Source organism: Colobus angolensis, unplaced genomic scaffold (assembly GCF_000951035.1).
Source record: "Colobus angolensis palliatus isolate OR3802 unplaced genomic scaffold, Cang.pa_1.0 Scaffold81, whole genome shotgun sequence".
In the NCBI taxonomy this organism is placed as follows: Eukaryota; Metazoa; Chordata; class Mammalia; order Primates; family Cercopithecidae; genus Colobus; species Colobus angolensis.
The window spans coordinates 8,037,925-8,053,065 of NW_012121932.1; the positions used below are offsets into that span (position 1 = coordinate 8,037,925).

Below are 15,141 nucleotides of genomic sequence, written 5' to 3' on the forward strand. Positions count from 1 at the left end.
TTAATTAATTTAATAAGTAATTAGAATGTGAGTTTATCATTAATATATGATGTTCTGTAAAATCAGTCATTCTAAATTTTCTGTTAGCTACAATTCTACATTTTATCAATATGTGAAGAAAAGACATGATATAAAATGTAATGTTTATGACTTACCAAGTAGTTGCTTGAAAACTATCTACTACTTAAATACATGTACCATATGAAAGAAATTTATCTCTTCTATTCAATAGAATAAAACCTTGTATCATACATATTCAGGATTTGAAATATTCAAATATTTTGAAGTATTTTCAAGTATTCAGAATTGACCTCTGAAAGTTAGACTTATATTAAATGAATAATCCACGTAATGATAGTATCTGGTGTCTTAGATGTTATATAAAATCAAATGGTGGCCTAAGCCATTTAAACTTTTGTGAATTTTCAGATAAAGTACAGAGACCTTGCTGGTAAGCTTTTTAATTAAAAATCCAGTTAGAAGTTAATATTGTTCATAGGTGAGTTTCCTTTTATTGCTTCATTTGCTCTTATTCCTTCTTCCACAAGAACGACTAGTCTTTCAGATAACTCACAGTAAAAAATAAGAATGTTTCTTTAAAGGATGACGATATGAAACAACATAGAGAGAAAAGAAAGCAGTTAGGATAGGGATTGCCTTAGCAAACCAAAGCTGTTTCCTGTTACTTCATTAATTACTTAAATGAGAAAATTTTCTCAGATGCGCATTTTAGTACTTTAAAAATGAAACGAATGTTTTAACATTTATGCCATGTATGATAGGGTTGTATAGAGTGAGAGAATGTACATTGTGACTTTTATTAGAATATAATGGGACCATTGTCACATATGTAATTTTAACACAAACGACTTTGAATTCCTAAAACAGAAAGAATCTTATAAGAAATTGTTAGTATGCTGTGCTTACATCTGCGATTGTAGCGTTAGATTAAAAATTTAGGTTTGTGTTATTCAAACTTTCTTCTCATTTGGCTCAGTCCCAGATTTCTTCCTAGAGCTCTGCCTTTGTACTTGTTGGAGATTCTTTTGAAAATTTGACAACCAGTTTAACTTTTCATAACACTGATATTTCTGCCCAGTAAGAACATGAAAACTTTGCTGGGTTCTTCTTTTTCTGTGAATGTGAGATAATGTATTCTAAGTTTCTTCTGGGAGAAAATCTCTTCTTCTAGCACCAGTCTTTTTGCTAACCATGATGCATTTGTGTAAGTGACAAAAAGACATCTTCCCTGGACCAATTAACTACACAAAGATGCTGTTTTTTACTGGGCTGGAACCACAGTGGGATATGTCTTTGCCCACTCATGTGCTGGGAATCCATTTAAAATGCACAGACTGCGTAACTATACACAGTGTCCCTGTCCGTGGCTCACCTAGCTTTTCTACTTTTCCTGTATTTAGCTGTGGATTACCCTAGCAAATTGAGTGATTTTAAGTGGCATCTAGAACTACTCAGGCCTGTTGTGCTAGCTGGAATACACAGTAATGCGGCTCCTACTCTGTCTTTTCCAAGGTTGTATAAACAAAGTTGTACTTACTGAAACATGTGAACATGAGACTGAATGTTGCTTTCTTTATCTGAATAACTAAAATGTGTACTTCTTGATGATAAGTGATTTCTGTCATATAGTCTACTAATCTTGTTGATAAAGTATTGCTTTTCCAAACAGGCATATAAAAAATGATACAATTTTGTTTTCTTTAATCTGTGAAAATAAAAATAAAGATGAAGACTCACTAAATGTAGCCAGTACACTGTGTGTGTGTGATTGTTTTTTAAGGGATTTACATGTATGTTCATAGATTTACTTTCTTTTAGAAGTTCTGAAGAAAAAACAGATCAAGTCTTCATTAATTCTCATGTGTTTAGAACATTCAGCATTTGACCTTTCCCATTTAGGCAGTGGCATCTCCCAGTCAGTCATACCTAAAAAGTAATGGAATGTAAAACAATCCATTTTTCCCTAGCATTGAAAAAGATAGTAAAATTTGCTTCCATGTCTTAGGTATACTCATTAAAAGGCAGGTAATTATCGCACATTTATATGAAATAAGGATTCATTGTAATCTCACTTCTAGAAGTGTTTGGGTAAATTTGTTCTGGTTTGATCTGAATTTAAGCTGATCCCTCTCCTTTACCCTCTTCTGTGTATCAGATATTTATAGGAATTATTGCCTTCCTTTGCAAACGTCAATGATAGATAAAAGAATCTAAAGTTGATACACCAACTGCCTAACACTGCCAAAATACAAAGCTCTTAAACGTGTTTGGTTTTTGGAATTGTTAAGTATCTTTGGCTTCAATATTGTTCCCATAATATGCTCATATTATTTGTATTACATATTTTGAATTAATGGAATCCAATTTAATTAGTTTTCATAGTTAAAAAGTATTTAAGGTAGATGCTATTTTTAGTTCTTCCTCTTCAAAGCATTAGTTCTGCCTCATATAATAATGTATTTTAGAAGAGGGTCCATGAACCATACTAGTGATTCTGGTTTTTTTTTTTTTTTTTTTTTGAGACGGAGTCTCTCTCTGTTGCCTAGGCTGTAGTGCAGTGGTGCTATCTTGGCTCACTGCAACCTCCACCTCCCAAGCTCAAGCGATTCTCCTGCCTCAGCCTCCTGAGTAGCTAGGACCGCAAGCACATTCACCACACCCGGCTAATTTTTATTATTATTATTATTATTATTATTTTTTTTTTTAGTAGAGATGGGGATTCACCATGTTGGCCAGGATTGTCTCAATCTCCTGACCTCGTGTTCTACCCACCTCGGCTGGGATTACAGGCATGAGCCACCATACGCGGCCTCCTGGGGTTCTTTTAAACAGCCTACTAATGTTGAAGGAAAAGCAAAACAATGAAACAATATTTTTCATAGTTCATAAATTTGAAATGTTGTAGGATCATTTTCTCAGAGCTGTCACTAGTTTTGAAACTGGGACACATCAATTTATGCAAAGATGGCAACGTTTGTGTCAAGTCTGTCTCAGCTTATAGTCACCAGGGTGCAGTTAATCTCTGCTAACATTTTTGTATCTTCCGTGTATTATTTAATAATTTACATTTTCTCTTGTTTTACTGTTATTTTATGTTCCAAATTCACAAAAGTGGCTAAGTAGTTCAGAAGTGATTTCCTAACTAGTAAAATCTGTAATGAAAATAAAAACAAGACTTACTACAACTCAGAATTACGTCATTATATAATAGTTGACTGGTGCGTTAAAGTTTTATAGAATGTGAATCGCTTTGCTAGGACAGTGATTTTACACAAACAGGAAAAGGGTAAAAAATTTAAATTATTGAATTCTGAAAATTAGACTTTATTAAATGAATTATCAATTTACCACTCATGTCTGGTGTGTTACCTGTTATATAAAATGTTGTCAAATGGTGGCCTAAGCCATTTAAACTTTTGTGAGTTTTTGAATAAAGCTCAGAGACCTCTCTGGTAAGCTAATTAAGTTTTCCAGAATATCTGCAAAATAATCTTTGTCATGTTGAAGAATTTCATAACAAAAGGTAGAGAGGAGAACAGAACCGTGGGAGCAGTATTCAGAATTCAATATGTTTTAGCAAATTATCAGAAACCAAACTTGTAAAACCAATCACAAAATTATTGACAAATATTTTTATCAAGGAGCGAGCAGAAGAAGTGCTTTGGAAGTATTCCTTAACAAATGTTACTATTGGACGTATATTGAAATAACAGCTACTCTCACATGTACGTGCTATACAGCATATTTCACTTTATAGCTGAACAAAACCACTTATGTGCTGAGTACTTCTTTCATACAGTTCTTGTCACATGTGTGGATCATTTGAAGGAACAATTTGGCTAGTTCTTACTTGGGCCAACAAAAACATAAGTAATAAGAGAATTATTATTTTGTAAAATGGTATGTAGACTGCATATCTTTTAATCAATAATGATGAAATACCCCTAGAGCTTTTTTGAGGGTTAAAGGTGGGGATATTCTGCAAGGAATAATACTGCCATGTGAATAAATAAGATTATGCCTAATACCCAGTTACCCACTGTTTCATTCTCCATGAAATTAGTGGTCGGCAAGATACTTTTAATTTTGATTTGGTTTTGGGCAAAATACTGAAAACAGAGTTTAACATAAAATCATATGAAGAATTGGTGGGAAGTATACTTTTCATGCTGAAATATGAGGATTTTGAGGGAAAAGGTGTTTAAACAAGTGTTTTAAAGGTGATACTAATAATATTAATATCTGGCTAAAATATCAACAGTTTAAATGTTGAGGATGTGATCATCAGATTTGCTGAGAAAACCAAACGGTGCAGTTTAGTGACCAAAAATCTGACTTTTCTAAACTTTGTTAGCCTTCTTTAATTACTGGAGAAGGGACTCAATGACATATAATTGGGCATTTTTAACATACAGATGTGCATCCAAATATGAAAAATATCTTCCAGAGCAAGCATATCCAAAGAGTATATCAAAAATCTGTTTGCTAATATCCTTCAAATTAAAACTTCCAGTCTTTCAGATTTTGAGTTTAATAAGCTCAACAACCTAGAATTAACTGCCATACATAATCTTCAGGGAGGAATATCTCTTTAAGGTTAGATTCAGTAATCACTCTGAATGTCTTGAGAATTATCTGAAACATTACCTAATGCTTATTCATTTTCCCAATCTGTGACTGTGACTTGGGAATTTTCAGTCTTGCTGATTTTATTTCTTATATCTCTTTTGAAAATACCTGCTTTTATCTTCCTCCATCATGACCAGTTTAGACAAAGTCACTGTTATCTTCTTGTAGCCTTCTAACTGCATCCACTTTATGTACGTATGTACGCGCACACACACACACACACACACACACACACACACACACACACAGAGAGAGTGAGTTTAAAATGTAATACATAGAGTTTAAAAGTCGTCAAGGATGCAAAATACGTCTGTGAATATGCTATCCCTTTGTTTAAACTTTCACATGGCATTTTATTGTTTGTAGTCCAAAAATCAAATTCATTAACATGGTATAAAGGTCCCACCTTCCTTTTCTACATCATGGATCATGAACTCCCCATAGCTTCTCTTCACTCTCCTCTTCCCCAACTCCTGCAGCTTTAGTGATTTTCATCTGCTCCTATTCATACTCTATTCCAGTTACCAGGCCTTTGCAACTTTCTCCCACCTGGGTAAGGCTTATCTCCCCTCTTCCCTTAATTAGTCCTTACTTATTCCTCCCATTTCAGCCTAGAGTCACTTCTTCAGGGAAACCTTTCCTATTCCCCTGACAGTGTTAAATCCACTTAACCTCCATAAAATCAAGCACTCATAACCAAGTTATTTATAAATAATCACTTCCGTTTTTATTTGTTTTGGTTTTGATAGTCATTTTGTTGATTTGTTTGTTGATGCTTTTTGTTTCTGATGTTTTTGGTTTAATGCCTGTATTCTGCGTCTAACTCCGAAAACCTCTATCCTAATTGCTTGGTTTTTAATAGCTGTAAAGCATCCATTTCTGTGTTCTCAAGAAGCTGCTTAAGATACACTGAAATCAGTGTGGAAGAATTGTCTCTTGAGGGAAATGAAGGAGGCTTAGAGTATTTAAGTCACTTATGAAGTTTAGACTAACCATCTAGCTGTTTTAAAAGTCACAGTCTTTTTTCTTATTTAGTTATTTTAAGAGTCATATTTTCATGTTTTTCTAAGCTTGGCAGTTTGTTGATATAATAAACTAGTCTATTTTTAATTTTTGGATGGAGACTTCAAAATGTCTTTCCCATTTTAAAAAAGTTGCTTTCTCATGATATTTATTTATTACACTAAAATGTTTTATTCTAATCTGGCTTTTAAAGAAATAAAACATCACAGCTACAGTTGAAGCCCCATGTGTCATTTCTTGCTTCCAGTCTTGTCTTTTCCTACCTAGAAATAACTACTATTCTGAATTTGGTCTTTCTTATTCCCATTCAAATTTTTAAAAACTTTTTTTTACATATGGTTGTACTTAAAATACAGTATATTTGTTATTTTAAAATGTCCTATCTTTCTGTAACTGGATTTTTTCATTTAACATTGTCTTATAGTTTATTCATGCTAGTTATATAGTCTTACTCTTTCTTTCTTCCCTTTTTTTTTTTTTTTTGAGACAGAGTTTCACTCTTGTTGCACAGCTGGGAGTGCAATGGCGTGATCTTGGCTTACTGCAGCTTCCACCTCCTGGGTTCAGGTGATTCTTCTGTCTCAGCCTCTCAAGTAGCTGGGATTACAGGCACCCGCCACCAAGCCCAGCTAATTTTTTGTATTTTTAGTAGAGACAGGGTTTTACTATGTTGGCCAGGCTGGTCTTGAACTCCTGACCTCAGGTGATCCACCTGCCTCAGCCTCCCAAAGTGCTGGGATTACAGGCGTGAGCCACCATGCTTGGCCTTGTTCATTTATTTTTTATTGCTATTGTTGGATCCCATTGTATGACTATGCCGTGCATGGTTTATCCATTTTCTCCTTAATATACTACATCTATTTATTTTCCTGTTAGTGGATTTTGTTGTTCTATGTTTGTATTGTATTTTGTTTTTCTAGTTAGTTAACTATTTGTTTTTACTATACAGATAATGAATGACCATTATTGTGTATATCTTTTTGAGAAGATTTATAGAGGGATGTCTCTCTCCAAGTAGAGTTGCTGGGTTGAAGGGCATGCATAACCTCAACTTTACTAGATAATGTCAAATTGCTCTCCAATGTAGTTGTACCAATTTTTACTTAAGCCAGCACTGTATGAGATTTACTATTGCTCCACATTCTTGTCAACACTTTATATTACCATGTTTTAAAACTTTTGCCAACCTTATGGGTGTGAAGTTGTATCTAGTTTTAATTTTAATTTCCATGATTTCTAATGAAATTGGCCATCTTTTCAAATTTAGGCTACTTTTAAGTTTTATATCTTCTTTCTGAAATTATTTAACTTCATATCTCCAACAATTACTTTTACTGAGCACTGATTTATACCCAAAGCTGTGCAGGATCTTAGGAGAGATTCTAGTAATATGAAATTGATACTGGTTTATAAGAAATTATAAGATTTATAATCTTCTTATAAGAATCTTATAATCTATGTGAAGACAAAACTTCGGGAAACTGACACAGGCTATCATTTATAGGATATTTACTTCTATTACTTTGCAACGAATAATTGGCTGCAAGTTATCAACTTTATAAAGAAATACTGAATAATTATTTTACTGTTGTAGTTATGAATCACCTAATATGTATTCAGTTAATTATATTCAGATGTCTTTCTGTGCTGTGATTTCATAGGAAGACCTTAAGAAGTTAGCTTAAATTGTTATAGTGCTGCTAGCAATAATTTTACAAAATACTTGACATCCCAATGAGATGTCTAAGAGCTAAAAAAGAAATGACATAATGATCCTAGAATTTAAAAAGCTGAAAGTTTAATCTGTAGGATTCCGTTAACGTAGATAAAATATATATATATATATACACATAATCCCTCAATAAATGGCACTTCTGAGATAGTCTAGACAAGGACCTAGCAGTCTCTTGGAACTGCATGTCACCTTCAGGGTAAAGCTGCGCCCACACTTCATATTAATAGGCCAGTAAACTGTCAAAGATACAGATAGAAGTTTTACAAAGATTGCAGTGAAGACAAAGAAGGGTTCCTAACCCTCCTAAAACCCATATCAGAGCAAAATCCTTGAAAGGTGAAGAAGGCTGTGTTGTAAGGCACAAGAACTGTGTGCCAGCCTTCTCCTAGCCCAGTTTACTGTGACTCTGAAGACAGCCTGGAATAGCTCTCTCAGGAGGAACGAGGTCAACCATTGCCTTTGTCAAGTTCCCAGTGACCACAGTGTGCTCCTTCTGCCTCAAGATCAAGCAAGCGATGCAGAAGTCCTGTGACATTGAGGAGATCAAGGGCAACTTCATCAGACTGGTGAGCAGGTCTGATGGAGAGAAGACTGTGTGCATTTGACTGGCCCCTGACTATGACACTTTGGGTGTAACTAGAATGATGATTGTTTAAGCCATGTCCAGTTGGCTAGTTCTAAAAATGGCAGAATTTTTCTCATCACAAAAAGAGTACTAGTAGAAGAATGGAAGAGATAGGAAGGAACAAAGAACAGTTGAGAAGAGACAAGGAAAATGCACATAATTGAGGCAAATGTTGACTGACACTAATGGGGTTTGGCTAATCCTGACCTAAGCTTTAGCCAGGAAAGACCCAATTGAAAAGTCAGTATCTCCAAAGAACTGAAGATTGTTTACTAACTTTAGTTATCTGGAACAAAGCCAAGAACGAAGAAGGAAACAATAAAGGCCTCTGAACAACTAGAATAGCTGTGATATAGAAGACGTATCACAGGCCTTCACTCCTGACTTATTTTCCTAATTTAACACACAATTCTAGCAAACTCTGGCCTTAATTTCCAGCCTACAGCAAACCTGAAACAGTAAATTCGGAGGGGAATAGTAAATTCAGAGCTCTCTTACTAAATTTACATTTGCTAGCAACATTGTGTGACATCACAGTTTGAAAATGAGAAAGAAAAAGAACTGAAAATTAACATCAGAAACTCAAATAGTAGCATGGCACTACTATTCTTAAAAATACCTCTATTTTTTGTACTTGTACCTGGAGGATATGACACATAGAGTAATTAACTTTGTAAAGAATAACTCTCTGTTTCAAACCTCTTTTCATAGTCTAAATGCCCATTTTAACTCTCTCCACTGACCCAAAGAAGTGTGAAGATTGGCACCTTGCTGATGAGGATCTGCTCTGGGTTAAAAGATCACATATGTATATGTGGCTCTTCCTCTCCCTCTCCCTGCTTCCTTTTGCCTCATGCAGCTCATGCAGAAAACTCTGCCATTAGCTTCAGTCTCTTTCTTTCATGCAGCCAACTGGAAAATAAAGAGTTAGGCAGGGGTTGAGGGGAGTCCTGGAGAGGAAGAGATATCTTAGACATTTGCTGAAGCCATGTGGTACTTTTCAATTGGCCAAAATTCTCTAAATTTGGAGGGTTATCATATTAGTCTGCTAGTAGGACCATCACAAAATACCACAGACTGGGTGACTTAACAGAAATTTTCTCACCTTTCTAGAGTCTGGAAATTCAAGATGAAGGTGTAGGCAGGTTTGGTTTCTCCTGAGGTCTTTCTCCTTGGCCTGCACATGACCAGTTCATCCCTGACATTTCTTCCCCTTTTTAGGACACCAGTCATATTGGATTGGAACCCCACTCTTCTGACCTTACTTAACCTTAATTAGCTCCTTGAAGTCCCTGTCTCCAAGTATAGTCACACTGGGCATTAGGGATTCCACATATGAATTTGCGGGGAACACAGTTCATTTCATAACAGAGATCCAAATCCAGCTGACAATTCAAGTGTTTCTTTGGGAGGAGAGATGATTGATGGGATAGGAATCTGGTATTCCATTATCCTTACTCAATATACCATGTAAAACATCCTGATGCTCCTTCTAACAGCAACCATTCTTCGACAACTGCCTATCATTTTTAGTCAACACACACCCAAACTCACACACATCTTATTGTTATCGCTTATGTTTTTTTCTTTCTCTTTGTCCAAAACTGCTGAAGGAGAGGAAACTAAGGATTGAACAATATACTCAAGACATCTTTGAGATATAGGAACCCAATGGCTGTGTATTGCTGTTTTAATTGGAATTAAAAATTCCAGTTAAAGTTATGATTAGAACTTTGGCCCTGCCTACAACTCTTTTTCTTGCTTCTTCTCCGGATGAAAGTGGAGTGGCCTTCTGTTTAGGTGCTGTTTTTGTTATGGATGCCCCAGTTTTCACAAAATGATTTTAATCCTATCCCTCAGCTCATGTCTATTCTTTGCAGAACGGAATAACTACATTCCAGGTACCAGTCAGGGATTAAATTTATTAACTCATTGCAGTCAAAAGCCCAACTTATGAAATAATTAAATAAACAAAAAAACACCCCAATACTTTTGGAGGAATACCTGAAGAATATGCTGCCAGTCTGTTTCTTTAGATTAGTAGTTCTGAAACATGGAACTGCCAGGAAACATCAGTATGTTTCTGTTAGTTTTGAGATATGTCCCAGCCGATTCTAAGAGAAAACTACCACATTTGCCAGTAATTTCATAAAAAGTAACTAGAGTCAATTCAAGATTATTCATATGACAGTGTTGTCTTCGATGTTCTGTAATTTGATGTGCTTTGTCAAGACAAGATAAAGAAGAGGAGTTAGAATCCAGAAACCAACATGGCTTATTCATGTGGCTTAATGGGCCATACTTCCTAGTACACAGGAAATGCCTGTGCCAATCAGAGTAAGGAACTACCTCTTTCATAGTGTAGTAAGGAACTGTTAATTGAAAAAAGCAGGTTAAAGTGAGGAATTATTAAAAGTTATATAAACATTTAATACTTCCATTGTACATACAAATGTATATGCATTGATTAATCTTTTCATGTAGGTCCAAAGCTTTTTTCTTTTCTTTTTTTTTTTTTTTTTTTTAGTTTGGATCTACCAGTTGTCTTTCTGCTTCATTACCTTGTACAGATCACACTCATAAGTTCATAATACACTTTCTACTGTTTCCAGTTTTGTTTTGTTTTAATTAATGAGAGAATTGAATGACACTCAGGCAGCAATTAGGGTAGAAGCCTAGATTTTTTTCCGATCTTTTACATTTATCTTGCCCACACCTAGTTGGACAGCAGTCTAGCAACTTTTATCTAGTATTTCCAAAGTATTCAGTTTGGTTTGTTTTGTCAGACAACAAACGTGTACTTCATTGGTTTATGTAAAATTTGTATTGAACAGACTTTGAGGCAACCCTCATGACACCTGCCTTCTGATGTTCACACTTTTGCATTATCCCTTCCCCTTGATTGTGAACAGGACCTATGACTGACTTGCGTCTAACCAGTGTGATAGGGAAAAGGTGATGGAATTTCACTCTCATGATTATATTATATTATGTAAGACGGTCTTGCTAGCAGACTTGCTCTAGAGACTATACTTGCTGGCTTAAGCAAGTAAATAGCCATGTTGAAGAAGTCCACTTGGCAAGGACCTATGGACAGTCTCTTAATAGGTAAGGATGGCCCCTAGCTAACAGCCACCAAGAAGCCAGGGTCCTCAGTACTAACAGCTAAAAAGAAATGAATTCTGCCAGTAACCTGGGTTAGCTCAGAAGTAGATTTTTCCCTAGTCAAATATCCAGATGAGAGCCATCCTGGACAGCACCTTGATTGCAGCCTTATGAGACCTGAGCAGAGGACCCAGTTAAGTCTTGCTTGGATTACTGAGCCACAGAAACTGCAAGGCAACAAATGTGTGTTGTAAATTGCTAGGGTATGGTACTTTGTTACTCATCAATAGGAAACTAATATATTAAAGTATCTATTTCCAATAGTAACTGCAACTGGCAAACATGTTTGGGACCTAGATAACCTCTGGTAAGCATGATACTCAGCTGCTTGCAGTGTAAGACTGCAGGGAACACCACTAGCCAAGAGCATTACGGGTGCACAGATGTCACTGTGTGTTGCAGAGGAAATGTAGAGAAAAGATTGGCAGGTTAGTTCAGTAGAGGCCAGTTACAAAGATGTCTGATACACTGAAGTGCTGAGTTGTGATTTTTTAAGTCATTTCCTACAGCTTAACAAATAAATAAAATTTTAACAAGAAAACAAGAATAGATGAGGAAAGTAGAAGTGGTAATTCATTTAGATATTGTATATGAGTGTAGGAGAGCAAGACTGGTGCCAGGGACTTTTCTGTTAGAGATATATAATAGCGATAATACAAATAAATTACAAATGAAACATAATAGTGCTACTTATATTAATAACAAGTTCATAAACTTTTAAAATCTGTATCTTATAGCAAAACCAAAATAAGTACTGTTTGTGTTTATTCTTTATAATATGTTCTTGGAGGCTTGGGGAAAACAATATTTTTTAAAAATAATGTTCAATTTTTTAAATTACCTTAGTTATACTTAAGCATTTTTTCTTATAAAATGACTTTTAAATGTTTAAATGGCTGATTTTACTACTCAGTGCTTATAAAATGATTTTATGAAAGTCATCAAATAATAAGCTACCATATTTGACTTTCTGGAAAAAATTACTTGGTTACATTAAAACCTAGAATCATCAGATTTGGGAATTTTGGTTGTATAACTATATGTGAATCTTGTCTGCTCATATTACATGTGAATTTTATCTGCTCATGCCACAGTAAGAAAAAAAATAGATTGAAATAAGAAGTCTAGATCTTCTGCAAATCTAACCCATAGAGCCCCACCCCTACTATCAGCCTGGGAGTCTCTGGGCAGTGGTCACCTGATGAGGCACCCCCTTGTTTCTCTTTGGGGTTCTCAGGGAGGTGAGTCTGGGGCGGGTTAGGTAGGCAGAGAGGAGGCTCAGGTGGAGTCAGAAGCCAAGGTAAAAACCCTGAAAGTGTTCTGAGGGGACTACCTGCTCAGACCAAGGGACCCCATGGAGCTCCATTTCTGTTATCAGTCCTGGGTAGGCCCAGGCAGGGGTGGCATCCTTTCTGTGTCAGAGCGAGAGTCCCCCTCAGCCCTCACTCTGGATAATCACCCAGATTCCAGGCACATTCTCCTCTGCTGACCTGAGGGCCGCCACTCAGACCAAGGCCCACACCTCCCTGAGACCCCTGAGGAGGAATTGAGGGAATATGACTTCTGGCTCCCTCTGCCCAGGACCTCCAGGACTGCCCACGGTAAGGACCCTTTCTCTGATGTGACAAATTAGAATCAACAAGATATTTAATGAACATTCTACGTTTCCTACTGTCCACAGGCATCTGGTATTATTGAGGATTCGAACAGGCTTCTAAAAATTGGCTTGAAAAGGCTTGAAAATGAACAACTCGATTAACACATAGGTGAAGGATCTGAACAGACACCTCATCAAAGAAGTTATACAGATGGCAAATAAGCATGTGAAAAGATACTCCATATCATATGTCATCAGAGAAATGATAATTAAAACAATAATGAGATACTGCTACATACCTACTAGAATAGCGAAAGGCCAAAACACAGCACCAAATAATGGCAAGGTTGTGGAGCAACAGGAACTCTCATCTGTTGCTGGTGGAAGTGCAAATGGTACAACCACTTTAGAAGAGAGTTTGGCAGTTTCTTACAAAACTACACAAAGCTTTCCATATGATCCAGCAGTTGTACTCCTTGGTATTTACCCAAGGAAGCTGAAAACTTACGTCCACACAGAAACTTGCACATGGATGTTTATAGCAGCTTTAGTCATAATGGTCATAACTTGAAAGCAACCAAGATGTCCCTCAGTAGGTGAATGGATGAGTAACCAGTAGTACATCTAGACAGCAGAATATAATTTAGCACTAAAGGGAAATAAGCTATCAAGCTATGAAAAAAATTGGAGGAACCTTAAATGTGTATTACTAAGTAAAAGCCAATCTGAAAAGGCTACATGCTGTATGATTTCAAGTATATGACATTCTGGAAAAGGCAAAACTGGTGACAATGAAAAGATCAATGGTTGCCAGAGGTTAGGGAAAAGGGAGGGATGAATAGGTGGAACACATGATTTTCAGAGTGGTGTTAGTGTTAGTCTAGGTAATACCAAAATGATGGGTACATGTCTAAACCCATAGAATGTATAGTAGTAGCAAGAGTGAGCTGTAATGTAAATGTGAACTTCCAGTGATAATGATGTGTAGGTCCATTGATTATAACAAATGTACCTCTCTGGTTTGGGATGTTGATGGTGGGGGAGGCTCTGCATGTTTGGGGACAGGGAGTATATGAGAAAACTCTTTGTACTTCCTGCTCAATTTTGCTGTGAACCTAAAACTGCTATAAAAATAAAGTCTATTATGTGTGTGTGTATCATAGATATGTATATGTATGTATGTATATGTATATAAAATGACATCCGACGCTACTTTCTTTGACTTTTCCTGGTTCACATACCTGAGTAAGGCAATTTGGTCAGTGAATGCAGGTGTCCCTGTGTGGGTCAGATGCTCAGTTTTGACAAGCAGTCAGTAGCATGCTAATAGCTAATTGCTTTTTAAAACCTGTTAGCCCTGTTTGGGAGGTAAAGAGTTCAAAACTCTGAGGAACGCTTCTGGGTGAAGGCTGACTCCTGTTGTCCAAGGCTGCAAATAGCAAAATTGTCAGTTACAGTGACTTGGAGCTCAAAGGGGCCATTAGGACTGTGGAGCACAAAGGTAGAGCAGACGAGGCTCAAGTAGGCACTTTGAGAGTCATGGGATAAGGCTAGAGAGGTAAATAGGATCTTGATATTTTCCAGAGTCTGGTAGCCAGTGTTTAAGGTTAGGGGTTTTATTCTAATGGCATTGAGAAACCACCAGTGAATGTTAACTAGTGGATAACGGATTGGAGGATGGGAGGATAGAAAAGATGTGTAGATAACAGATTGGAGGATGGGAGGGTAGAAAAGAGAGTCAGAATGATTGTACCAAGACCAGTGGGATTCAGTGTGACAATGGTGTCAGTATGGATGAGTAGACACTGGTGGATTTGAAATAAATTGTGGAGGTGAATAAAAATGTCTTAGTGATGCATCTGATGTAGAAATTTTAAGAGATGGTGTTGTTATGGATGATCCTAAAGTTTCAGTCATTAGGGTGCTCGACAGATATATGGAGCTGGGGAAAACCAGTATCAAAGTTGGTGTGAGAACTCAAGTATTGGGTTTGAATTTCTGTGAGACAGCCAAGTGAAAACATTGAGTAGGTATATATGGATTGGATATAAATGTTGGGATGAGAAAGTTAAATTTAGGAGTCAACAACAAATCAATGATATTTGAAGCCATGATAAATCATTAGGAGAAACATGTATTTGAGAAGATAAAGGGGACTAAGGGCTGAACCCTGATGAGCTCCATGTTTAAAGGTTCAGTAGAGCGGGAGAGGTTTAGTGGAAGACTGAGAGGGGCCACTTAGGCAGGAGGATGGTCAGGAAGATGTGCTGTCAGAGCCAGAACAAGAGATGATCTCAAGTGTACTGAAGACCATGTGTACTGAGAGGTTAACCCGCATGCTCTTTG

The 15,141-nt window shown here is 36.5% G+C and overlaps 1 protein-coding gene across 5 annotated transcripts in view; it reads left to right on the top strand.

Annotated features, from left to right (window-relative positions):
- The window catches only part of MARK1 (MAP/microtubule affinity-regulating kinase 1), a 148,544-nt gene that overhangs the window by 65,730 nt on the left and 67,673 nt on the right, over positions 1–15,141 (top strand). The window lies entirely within an intron of this gene.